The sequence below is a fragment of the Amblyomma americanum genome, chromosome 2 (genome assembly GCF_052857255.1).
Source record: "Amblyomma americanum isolate KBUSLIRL-KWMA chromosome 2, ASM5285725v1, whole genome shotgun sequence".
Taxonomy (NCBI): Eukaryota; Metazoa; Arthropoda; class Arachnida; order Ixodida; family Ixodidae; genus Amblyomma; species Amblyomma americanum.
Window position 1 is genome coordinate 119,609,664 of NC_135498.1, and position 12,087 is coordinate 119,621,750.

The window sequence follows — 12,087 nt, forward strand, 5'->3', positions numbered from 1 at the left end:
CAACAGGCTCGCGTGTGCTGCGCGATGCCGGTGCACGTTAACGATCCCCAGGTGTTCCAAATTAGTCCGGAGCCCTCCACTACGGCGCCTCTTCCTTTTTTTCACTCCATCCTATATCCCATCCTTTAAAAAAAATCTCTTTGGGGAAATGAAATGTCGCGGTATATCGCACATATCGCCGGACACCTGAACCGTGCCCTAAGGGAAGGGATAAAAAAGGGACTAAAAGAAGAAAGGAAAAAAATGGTGCAAGCGTCTGGAAGGCGCTGAACTAACGAGCGTTAGATGTTTGGTACCGCTATCAATTGTCCATGCGATTACCATGTGATTGAGCTGCCGAGTGCAGACGTCACGGCCGCCATGTTAAGCCTAACCATGACTAAATATTAACCTAAATAGGCAATATTGTTTTTCAGCAGCGCAGTGGACAAAGGACGTGACAAGTGCACAGACACGGCGCTGAACTTACAACTGATTTTTATTGAGGTGATTATCACTACTTAAATACAGTGGCAACCAATCTCAAATGAAAAGACAGACACACAAAACAGATTGACGAAAATGATAATTCCTGAGCACAGGTCTACAGTGGCACAAGACCAGCTGCGCACGTTTTTCTATTCTCATCAAGGAAACGATAGTTCTTTTTCAGACAGAGCTATTGAGGCAACGCTTACGCATTCATCTTTGAATTTATGGATTTCATGAGCTTCAATGATTTCACGAGTGATTTTTGTTCTATTATCTGACAGCACTCGACACTGAGTGAAAACAGAATAACATGGCAGTTTTTTGTTCTTTTTTCTTTCCTCTGTGCAGTCTCTGCAATGAATGCCAAGGTGACGGGAAGCGGTGCCGCTCACGTAGTTGTGTTCCCGCAACCGGTCGTTGAAGCAACGACCAGTTTGCCCCGTGTAGTGCTTGCCACATGTAAGCGGAAACCTGTACACAACATTGCTGCTACATGGTACAAAACCTTTTTGGTGTTTCTTATCGCAGCCAACCATCCTTTCATTGCTGCTGTTTACAATATGGCAGAGTTTGGAGAGCTTATCGGGCGCGGAAAAAACAACGCTTACATCGGCACGCGCTCCCACCCTTTTCAGATTATGTGAAATGCGGTGTAGATAAAGAATAACCGCATACTTTCTTTTTTCTTCCTTGGGCCTTTCATTGGAATCTCTGCGGCCTGAATTAATGATTTCTCTTAACAGGCTCTCTGATATTGCAATCAGAAGGTCGGAAGGGTATCCTGGTGCTTGTAAGCGTACCACCTGATTTTGATAGCTGTCTTGCATCGCATGATGGCATGATTTTTCTAGGGCAGTTCTTAAACACAACTTTGCGATGCCGCGCTTTACAAGCTTAGAATGTGCAGAAGCGAAAGGCGTGAGGGGCTTCTGGCATCGTGGCTCGTAACGCCAGCACACCTGGCTATTGTTGAGGCACATGGCAAGATCTAAAAAACGTAACATTCCTTCAGAAGGCGTTTCATACGTCAAAACAAGAGGGTTAAGACAGGCGTGAAAAATTGATAATACTTTCGAGACCGAGGCCTCTGCGTCAGTAACTGCACATGTCATAAGAACTAAAAAAATCATCTACAAACCTAAAAACACGAGCCACGCTTTCGTCTGGTTGACTATCAAGGAGCCTATCATGGTACGCGAGATAAATGTCGCTCAGTATCGGAGCTATGCATGAACAAATGCAGACGCCATTGCTCGGGAGGTAAACAGATTCATTCCAGGTGGAAAATGTCGAGTTAAGGTAAAAAGTAAGGAGTTCCAAGAAGTTGCTATTGCTGATGCCTGCAGAATTCTGGAAAGCTACCACACCAAAGGAATCAATGCATTCTTCAACGCTTGCCAGCAGTTTCTTTTGCGGAAGGAAATAATATAAATCTTTTATATCGATAGAGCAGGCCGAAAAGCCTTTCCTTGGGTTTTCTTGCAAGAAAGCGATTACTTGGTTAGAACTCTTCACCTGAAAAGGGTTGTCAATGGTTAAGAGTTTCAGCTTGCCTTGCAAAAATAACGCGACAGACTTTTGCCATGTGCCATCCTCGGTGACTATTGCTCGAAGTGGGCAGTCCAGCTTGTGAGTTTTGGCTGTGAAGAATATCTTTAAGCAGGACCCCTTGCTTTTCTCTATACACTTGGCTAGGATTCCAAATTCATTTGTGCACACATTTTCCGTGCTCGGGCTTTCACTTTACTTAGAGCGACTTCGCTTCTCTGCCGGAAAGTTTAACTGATAGCATTTTCTGCTTCCGATAAGTAGAGCGCTTTTGGCATCACAGCAGAACCTCCCTCTTTATCAGCCTGTAATAGGGTCAGCGAGTTGTTCTTTAAAATCGAAACGGTGAATTTGATTGGAATTCTACACCTGGTAGGTTTACATTTTGTCAAAATGTCCACTCCATCTGAAACACATCGGTCCACTTCAGGAGCCGCTGCTAGGCTGGAAACTTGTCTCACCATCGCAAGAAGTTCCGGTGCTGATCGCCTGGGTTCCACGGAGAACTTTGGTCCTCGTCTAAGGACGTCTTGTACTTGTTCCGGCAAGGACACTTCACCGTAGGTGTGGACCGGACAATCTGTTTTGTGTATCTGTCTTTTCATTTGAGATTGGTTGCCACTGTATTTAAGTAGTGATAATCACCTCAATAAACCAGTTGTAAGTTCTGCGCCGTGTCTATGCAGTTGTCACGTCCTTTGTCCCCTGCGCTGCTGAAAAACCATGTCAACCAACTTGCCCAAGCTTCTACAGTATAGGCAATATTGGTGTCTAACATGTACTCACCGAGCCCGTTACGAATATGCCATTAGTTAAATCATGATATTATCGGTTAAATAATTATAAGCAATTAAATATCAGCCTAACTATCAACCTAATTAGTTCATTTTGGCATCTAACGTATTTTACTGAGCTAGGGGATTCCAAATATGAAAACAGGCCACGGTGGCTCAGTGGCTAGGGCGCTCGCCTACTGATCCGGAGTACCCGAGCTCGAACCCGACCGCAGCGGCCGCGTTTCGGTGGAGCCGAAACGCGAAGGCACCCGTCTGCTGTGCGATATCTGTGCATGTTAAAGATCTCCAGGTGGCGAAAATTATTCCTTAGGCCTTCACTACGGCACCTCTTTCTTCCTTTCTCCTCTCGGTCTCTCCTTTATCCGGCCCTTCCCTTACGGCGCGGCTCAGATGCCCGCAGTTATGTGAGACAGATACTGTTCCATTTCCTTTCTCCTACACCAATAAATAAGTAAATAAGTAAGTGCTTTATTTTCTGTTAGCAATACACATGTTCAGAACGAACAGGTTGGAGGAAAAAAGCGGAGGAGGCCGCTTGACAAGTTTTGAAAACCGCTTATCGGCAGCAGTAACAATGCGGATAACAATTCTTTAAGAACAGTCACAATAAAGCGCACGCAAGAAAAAAGAAAAAACAACGATGCAGCAAACAAACAAACAAAATATAACTAGTTAATTTTACAATCTACGTAGGTATAGTAAGATCACAAAATAGGCAGCATTGACAAAATAATACACTCAAATCAATCACAGAAGATGTACATACCACAATTATTAGAGGACTCCCAGAGATCTATGAGCTTAAAGTATAGGATGGCCAATTCCATGCATATGGGCACAAACCGTTAACGATACCGCATTAAGCCCTTAAGTGTTAGTTTGGCGATCGTTGCCTGAAGTCTGCCTGACCTTGAAAACCAAGCCTCTAATCGAAACAGAAACCGAAGTGACAACCAAAATGCTAGGGCACCAAATTCGCATTTAGCCTAACAACGCTAAATCGTCTGTCATTTTTTATAGTTAGTTCCTTGTTTCGGTTGCTGATAGTGAGAGAAGAGAAATCACTCACTTCCAATTGAATTCGAAATAATTTTAAAAACCCCTTCAAATGTCATTCGAACGCAATCACATCATATATTTTAGTGTGAAAGCCATTAGCATGACAGTGCCATTATTAAGTGAATGAACCTATCTCAACTGAATGCGATCAACCTTGAATTGCAGGCGACCGTAATATCTCAAGCGGAGTGCTTTTTTTTTATCGAAATGAAAAAATGGTAGTTTGGGATGACAATAAAAGCGGGTAATATTAGGCTGTGCTCCCTCCATTGGTGACTGGCATATATTCGGGACGAATATATGGTGACGAATATATATTCCGTGATGAATTTGAAACAATATCGGTAGATTGCTGTTCAAAGGTGTATTTCGGTAGATTGCTGTTCAAAGGTGTAGCATATAGCACTCGTGCACGACGAGACTGACGTCAGTCCAGCGGACGTAACTACAGTGCACCCCTCAGCACAGGGGTCTGTTTGACACAGCGATATGCGATATTTTTAATCTATAGGTGCACGCCACCGTGCCTCGGACTTCACGAGCGAAGTTAAAAACACCAGTTCTAAAAAGAAAAAGCCAACGGAAAAAACCAACGGTTGTTTCACAATCGTCTCCAGTTACGCCATCAAGATACCAGAGGGTAGTGACGCATTTCTGGTGCCGAGGTAGAAATCTCTACTTTCATTTCTTGGTTTTTAAAAAAGATTTTCATTCGTTTAAATGGACAGACAGGGTGACGTTTGATCGAATCCACATGGACTCTTCGTGCTCTTGAGGAAACAGTGGCGGAAGGATCGTCCAACAATTTCTTGAGCGCAGACGCCAGAAAACTCGCATACACTTCCTAGACCCTAAACGGTGTACCCTTTCCGAATTTTGTTGATGGGGAATGAGCTGCAATTCGCGCTGTTTTCCTTCGTCCATGTCAGCGCGGGAAAATGCAGGGTTTCCTGGATCTGCTGAAGCATGTACACTCGCTGGAATCCCTCGTTGAGGTTCATCTGGAATTTGAAAAGAAATGCGTCTGAATATTTTTACAAATAAATCAGCGCCGTTCACCAACTGTTATCCATCTTCACAGGCCTCAAGTGTAAACAGCTGCCACACCGTACCTCGCTCGTTATACGATGTCTCCAGATGGCTAATGATCCTGATGATGACGTGTTTTAAAAGCGCAAGCACAGCCTTCTCCGAAGACCACCTTCGCACACAGTATTTTCAGCCACAGACTCATTTCTCGGGCTTTCAACCAAAGGTAAGCTGAGCACCAGGCCAAATCAGCGCTTGCCCATTGCATCACCGGTGGATACTCGCAGGCAGTGGTAGTCGAACTGTGAAATTCATTGATCTACATGGGCAGGCCCTCCACCATAAGCAACACCGGCGGTGCCTGGAAAAGAAAGCGACTAATACATCTTGTTGTAATACGGAAAGCCGGCTACAAGAGAACGCCTTGCAAGATAATTTTGACTAACACAAGCGTAATTAAAAATTCGTTTTGTTGGTATGTAAAAACGAAAACTTGGCCCGTCTCTCTGTACTGAGATTCGCTGGTTCAACAGCTGTAAGCATGGAATGTCTACTAACAAACTGTAGGCACAATGTACCTAGGGTCCGGAACGGAACTTGTCGCCGTCGCCGTTAATACCCGGCGCTGAAGCACAAATATTTGTTGCCACCACATGGCGAGAACACTGCTGCTTCTGCGGCAAGCCACCGCAATGCTCATCTGCGCATGCGCGCTAAGGCTACCGCCCTTTGATTCTTTTCCGCGCTGCAAGTTCAAAGCCCCAAAACTCTCGAGCCGCGAAAATGCCGCCTTGTGAGCGTTATCTATCTTGCTTTCCAGAACCGAAATTTCATTCGTGTAGCTGCTTTCAATTTTTCTTATGAATAAGCATAAACCAGTTAAGGCCGTCTGCTTGTAGTCTCTTTTTGAAGGTGGAGCGCTAACACGCACTGGGTATTTGGAGAAGGCAGGTTTTTTGATATCTTGGTCAAATTGTCGCATAATATTTGATCTCCGAGCCTTAAAAATAAAGCCTATAGATATAAACGCAACAAATCTCATCGATGCTACTTACAATGTTGCTGAAGGCAGGACTCTCATTTTCAATCCTGCCGTCTAACTCGGTGTCGTAGATTGCCACACCAAACTTCATCCATGGATACGCTTCTTTGAAAGCGCACATCTGCGTTGAGAAAAAAGACTACATCTTGGTACGACATTCGGCTCTAACGAAAGAATGGCGCAAAGCTTTCGCAGGTTAGGAGCTCCCCTTACAAAAATGTTTTAGACAGTCTATAGTCGGTCCATAGACTTCTGCCTATAACATCTATAAACTCTCTATAGACAAACCCTAGAGAACAGTCTATAGCAATAAAAATCCTATAGGAAGTGTATACAAGATCGATAGATTTACGGCCATAGAGTTTTAGTACACTTTCGTCTACAGACAGTCTGTAAACTTTGAATACACAGTCTACAGACAGTCTGTAGACTATGACTACACAAAAGGAAAAATGTACAGGAATGCAATGGAGTCTATAAAAAGCCTACAGACAGTCTGTAGACCACTTTAAGAAGGGTTCGTTACCGCCGCCGCAGAAAGCGTTAAGCCTGGCCCGCATGGAGCGTTTTATGCACGCCAAAACCTGCCGCGTGTTATGCGCATGCGCACGGCGGCTCCTCCGAACTTTCACCATCATGGGCGCAAGAAGGAGGCGCGAAAAGCGCCCAGTGATAGTGCAAGTTCAGCGGTCTAACCACGTGCGTTTGACACTTTGTGCGTTTTCGCCCGCGAAAAACACTGCATGCGGGCCAGGCTTCACGTCGAGCATAATAAAGCAGCAATTTCCTATTATCATCCACCCAAGTGCAGCCATACAGCTATGAAGGAAATATTTCGCAGAAACTCCGCAGATATTTCGTTCTGGTCCGAGGTTCGAACACGGGTCCACGACCTCACCGGGGCGGTAGCTCTACCAATTTGCTAACCTGTTCTTTTCTGCCTTGAGGGATTCCCCTGAACGTTGGACAGCACATCGTATTTCTATGAGAGCGGTGCTATAACATTCGCTACGAACGCAAATTGAATAGCTTTTGCTGACATAAAAGCACCCGCCAGTTAATTCTCAAAGTAGTTTGCACTAAGGACTTCACATTGCGTCCACAGACGCAGTGTTTTAATGTTGTCATAAAACTATACAAATTCAAATACCGCGATGTGCGCATTGACAGTTCATTGTAATGGAAAGTCTTAGGACCGAGTTCAATTTTACAGCTGCCAGCTACGCTGCCTCGCCTTTCGATGTGATATAGCTGTTGTCTGTTGTTGCCTGCCCTGAATTAGCTGGATTCGTCCTCTTGATTTGGGGCAATCGTCTTTCTAAATCCGCGCTTCTCTGCCGATCTCTGGGGGTTGACGTTATCAGTTTCCTTTGCATCGCTTGCCGCGTTTTACTTAGTGTAGTTATTAGATTTGCTCGTTTGGGCCTCATGTTTGCGTCACACACGTAACAGCACATGTGCGATGCGTGGGTATTGTATTCTATTGGAGAATATGAGGCAGCTATAAACTGACAGCATCTGCAAAGCGCACTCGAACCCATTTTTGCTCTTCTCGTGAGAGGGCGAGAAGACAAAATGACAGCGCGGAGTCCGACATACAGTGGCAGTGAAGGAAATATTGACTTGCGTCACAAGCCTTTCTTACAATGTGTGGGCGAGAAGAATATTTTACTGGAGACCTTCGGGAAATTATGCTTGTTTTATACAAAACAAAGGCCGCTCCGATCAACAGCGAGATATTCCCATAAAGGCCGCCGCAGTGAAACCGAGCGCCTGGGGAACCGACGCGCCCCGGTTTCAAAGATTTGTGTCCGGCACGTTTAGACTTTGCACGGACTTTAAACCATTCTTCACAGCGAACCAGAACTGTCAAGTTTTTGTTAGAATCTGTGAATAAAACATGAACTTGTTTCCTTTCGTTTATTTAAATTCCTACATTAGATTGTTATTCCGCAGGGCACCAAACGCAACGGCGCAAAAAGCATACATAAAAATACTTTGGAGGCCATTGGCGTACAGCAGCGAACAAAGACCTTACCAGCAGAAAGATTTGTCCGTGTGCGAGGATCGCTTGTCTCCAGCTAAACTGAATAAAAGGAAGCGAAATATGAGGAGGTTACGTAACAACGCATGCGTGTGCTTTTTAATATTCTTTATGTCATTCTATGCGGCGATTTTCTAAACTTGGGACTTCGACGTTATCGCGCTATCCAGACTTTCTTATTCCTCCTAAAGCTTCATAAACGCTTACCTTTGCGCGTAAAGATTGCTGCGCCTAAAAAGTGTACAGGAGTCTAGCGTCACTTTTATATAAGCCTATAGCAGCCTCCACGGTAGAGTTGTAGTAAAGATTTCTGAGGAGGTTGCCAAAATCCTTGTAGAAAGTGCAAGCCTTTGAAGAAAACCCACAGCAAAACATGGTTTCATTGTTATTAAAGCAGCATTGACATAAGGGCGCTTGACTGCTGCGCCAGAGTACACGCGACCAATCCAGTCGGCTGAGGCAGCGCTTCGATAGAAACTAACCGCAAACGCGCCAGTGTGCTGTGCGATGCCAGTGGAGATTATAGACTCCCAGATGGTCGAAATTATTCCGGAGCCCTCCACTACGGCACCTCTTTCTTCCTTTCTTCTTTCGCTACCTCCTTTATGCCTTCCCTCACGGCGCGGTTCTGGTGTCCACCCAGACCTGTGAGGAAGTTACTGCGACATTCCCTGTCCTCAAAAATGCAAATTGTAAATTGGTTTTGGGGAAAGGAAATGGCGCAGTATCTCACATCTCGGCGGACACCTAAACCGCACCTTAAGGGAAGGGATAAAAGAGGAACTGACCGAAGAAAGGAAGAAAGAGTTGCCGTAGTAGAAAGCTCCGAAATAATTTCGAGTACCTGGGGATCTTCAACGTGCACTCACCAATTTTTGAAGCGAAATGCTTCACTATGCTAGTCAACACCGCGCTTCGCGCGAGCCGCCGTATGTCGGAGGACGAGTGACGTCACGCGCGTCGCAGGTGGCCACTGCCGCGCGCTATGCGTCATCGTTTGACGTTCGCCGCTCTTTCACTCCCTCTCTTATTTCTTCCCTTACGGCACGGTTCAGGTGTCCAACGATATATGAGACAGATACTGCGCCATTTCCTTTCCCCCAAAACCAATTATTATTATTAAACGCGTGTTTATCGCTGAGGCCGACTGTATAACCGCTTGCCAGAAAATAGGCGTGCGCATTCAACATGGAAGGAGAAGAATGATACTACCGATACAGAAATGCTACCACTAGAGTTGGCTGAAAAACAACGATGAAATGAAAGGCTGAAAGCCCAACGAGCGTCCGAGACACCCGAACAGCGAAAAGAACGTGTCGCTAAACAACGCAGGAAAGCCGAGTCTGAAACGCGAGAAGTATGACAGGCACGTCTGGATAAATGGCCTGTTTCTCTCTCTCTCTCTCGCTCCGTGGTGTCCACCGAGATATGTGAGACGGTTACTGTGCCATTCACTTTCCTCAATATCCAAACAAAACAAGTGAGACGACGGCGTTCATAGAGTTTATTGGCGTTGACAACTTTGCAACGGCCGTTCCGCACAACCGGCTCCATATAATGAAAATGATAGCTTATAGGAAAGACATGGCGCCCGAGTTCTGTGCGATTCAAGATCCACAGGTGGTCTAAATTATTCAGGAGTCCTCCACTACAGCTACTCTTTATTTCTTCTTTCACTACCCCTTTCCTCTTTTCTCTTACGGTGCGGTTGGGGTGTCCACCGAGCTTAGACAATTTAGGCGCTGTTTCCTTTCTTGAAACAACCTATTTTTCAAAGGCCAATTTTTATTGTACACCACACGGCTGTTTATTGTTTTTTTCTGTGCGTCTTCAACAGGGCAAAGCATAATTAAGAGTAACAATAATATTCCCGCTTCGCTTAACTCTCAGATTCTAATTGATATTGATTAAAACTATGATGGAACGTCGCCAGTACACTATCAGCATTGAAAGCAAGCAAGGGTTCTACTTACACTTTGAATTTATTGAGCAGAAGCCTCTTACTGGTCCACTGCTTTTTTGTGCGCTGAATGCATTAGTAATAGTAACTTATTAAGTACGCACCGGTTCCATTTGCGGTGCAGTGCCTGCGTTCACGTACTAGAGCTCGCTCATGTTGATGTTCACCACCACTTGGTTTTTAACTAATTGTCTCGGCCAGGCATATCATGTGCTCCCATGTACCCTTGTTTGTACACATTGATTGCTGGTCTGGCTGTCAAGGTTCTCTTTTTGTATTTGATAAGCGTATGTAGCTAGGGCTAGCCAACCCGTATTCATAAACTTTATTCTATATTTAAATTCACGTTGCAAAATCGGCCAGATAGTTTTGGAGTGTCCGTGTGGTCGCTTGGGGATTTCTTGGCGCACCATTACGCAGATATCGGCAGGTTTTCACGTGGCATCACATCCTGCTGTATTACACGTCATCGCACGTAATCCGAGTCGCTAATTAGTGGCCCTTAAGTTTTCCTTTAATGTGATTTGCGCACGTTGTTGTGCGACGTGCTTGTACAAATCCACTGTTTATCTTCCTGAACGAACATCGTCATTGGTGATGAAGTTGTGCCTGGCTCCCGACCGAAGGGACTCCGGTTTACTTCCGCTTGACAACCTTTTAAAGCGAAATCTTTACCACGGCCGCTCAATTGCAACGCACTTGCTGCCATTGAGCGGCCGTGGCTTTACTATACACGCGGCTCCGATTTCGCTGCGTCTGTACGAATGACCTTGAACAGGAGGAGCGGAGCTTTGTAAGCAACCACGTGACGTACCACGTGACTCGCACCAGCTGCCGTCACGCGCTCCCGCGTCGTCGCGGCGGCTGCGCGCTGCCTAACCACCGTCTCGCTATGGACGAGCAAGTCAGCCGGAGCCGACGTCCTCGAGAGTGGGTACTCGCAGACGTCGGACAGAGGCTGATCACCCGGTCGACATTGCAAACTGGTCGAGGGATTTAGCAATCGATAGGGAGCGTAAACCCGCCAAACGGCCAGCTGAAAGCATGGGAGGGCGGGAGCTTCGCCTGGCTCGACGGTGAGCGAAAGCTGCCGAATGAAGACAGCGACGAGCCTTGTTAGCAGGCGCAGTGGAGACTGGCGAGACTCTGGAATCGATTTCTGGCAGTGCGGAACCCGCAACAACCCACGTGGTCTGTCTGCCTGTCAGACTGTGCTTCGGCCCCAAGAACCTTATAAAGTAACCTCACATGTAATCCGTGCTTTGCTTGCATAGCTAGGGTTAGCTGAGCTAAGCCGACCTTTATTTTTTTTCTTTGCAGCGAACCTGTTTTTCTACGTCACTACACCCATTCCACGAATTTGAATTTCCGAGTCGCGCCGATACCGGATTTTCCTCCGAACGGGATCATTAGCGCTTTTTCTTTAAGGGGTAATGCGTTGCTTGTCAGCGCCTTGATGTCTTATAAAATCAAGAAGGATTGATGCCGGTCAGAATTCATGGCATTTGACAGGCGTAAATGTATTTTGTTTATTTTCGTGATGCTGTTTACTAGTATTAACAACTAGCTCTGCTTGCAATCCACTTTGTGAGATAACCTACGCTGACTCTATAAAACCCAGTTAGACGGCTGTATCTCTCGCTTGCTGTAGACACCTCAAGGGAATAGTGAAGGGGGTTGAGTGGAAAAGAACTGCATGTAAGTTCACACCGAACACAGTTCAGTGGACGCGATCTTGCTCTACGTTTCCTTCGCCTACAAACCACAGTTAAGGAGGCAACCCCGTGGAACCCTTACCTCGTAAATGAAAGGGAGGCTGTGACAACGCTCGACGCAAGGTTGCAGGACGTCGCCAGTGAGGACCACCTCGACGTTGCTGCCTACCTGCACTCCATTCTAAGCACGAATACGCCTATATGAGAGTAAGAAAGGGAGTATGCTTCTTAGGAAACTAGGCGTAGGTAAAAACCAGATATGTGGGTGAAGAGACAAGGACGACAATGACATTAGCAATGTGGATAAGTTAGTTAATGTAGCCGAAGAGTTCTACGCAAATCTATACAGTAGCCAATGTAATCGGAACGTTAATGATAAAGACAGTAGGGCACACCATTGCGGCATCCCGCCGGTGAAGAAA

The 12,087-nt window shown here is 45.8% G+C and overlaps 1 long non-coding RNA gene across 1 annotated transcript in view; it reads right to left on the bottom strand.

Moving 5' to 3' along the window:
• Positions 1–5,158: 5,158 nt before the first annotated feature.
• The window catches only part of LOC144119025 (uncharacterized), a 237,142-nt gene continuing 230,213 nt past the window's right edge, over positions 5,159–12,087 (bottom strand). Inside the window, exons 3-4 of the long non-coding RNA XR_013312233.1 lie at positions 5,960–6,067; positions 5,159–5,265 (exon numbers count right to left, since the gene is read on the bottom strand). This is a non-coding gene — a long non-coding RNA (uncharacterized LOC144119025). The remainder of the gene's footprint in view (positions 5,266–5,959; positions 6,068–12,087) is intronic.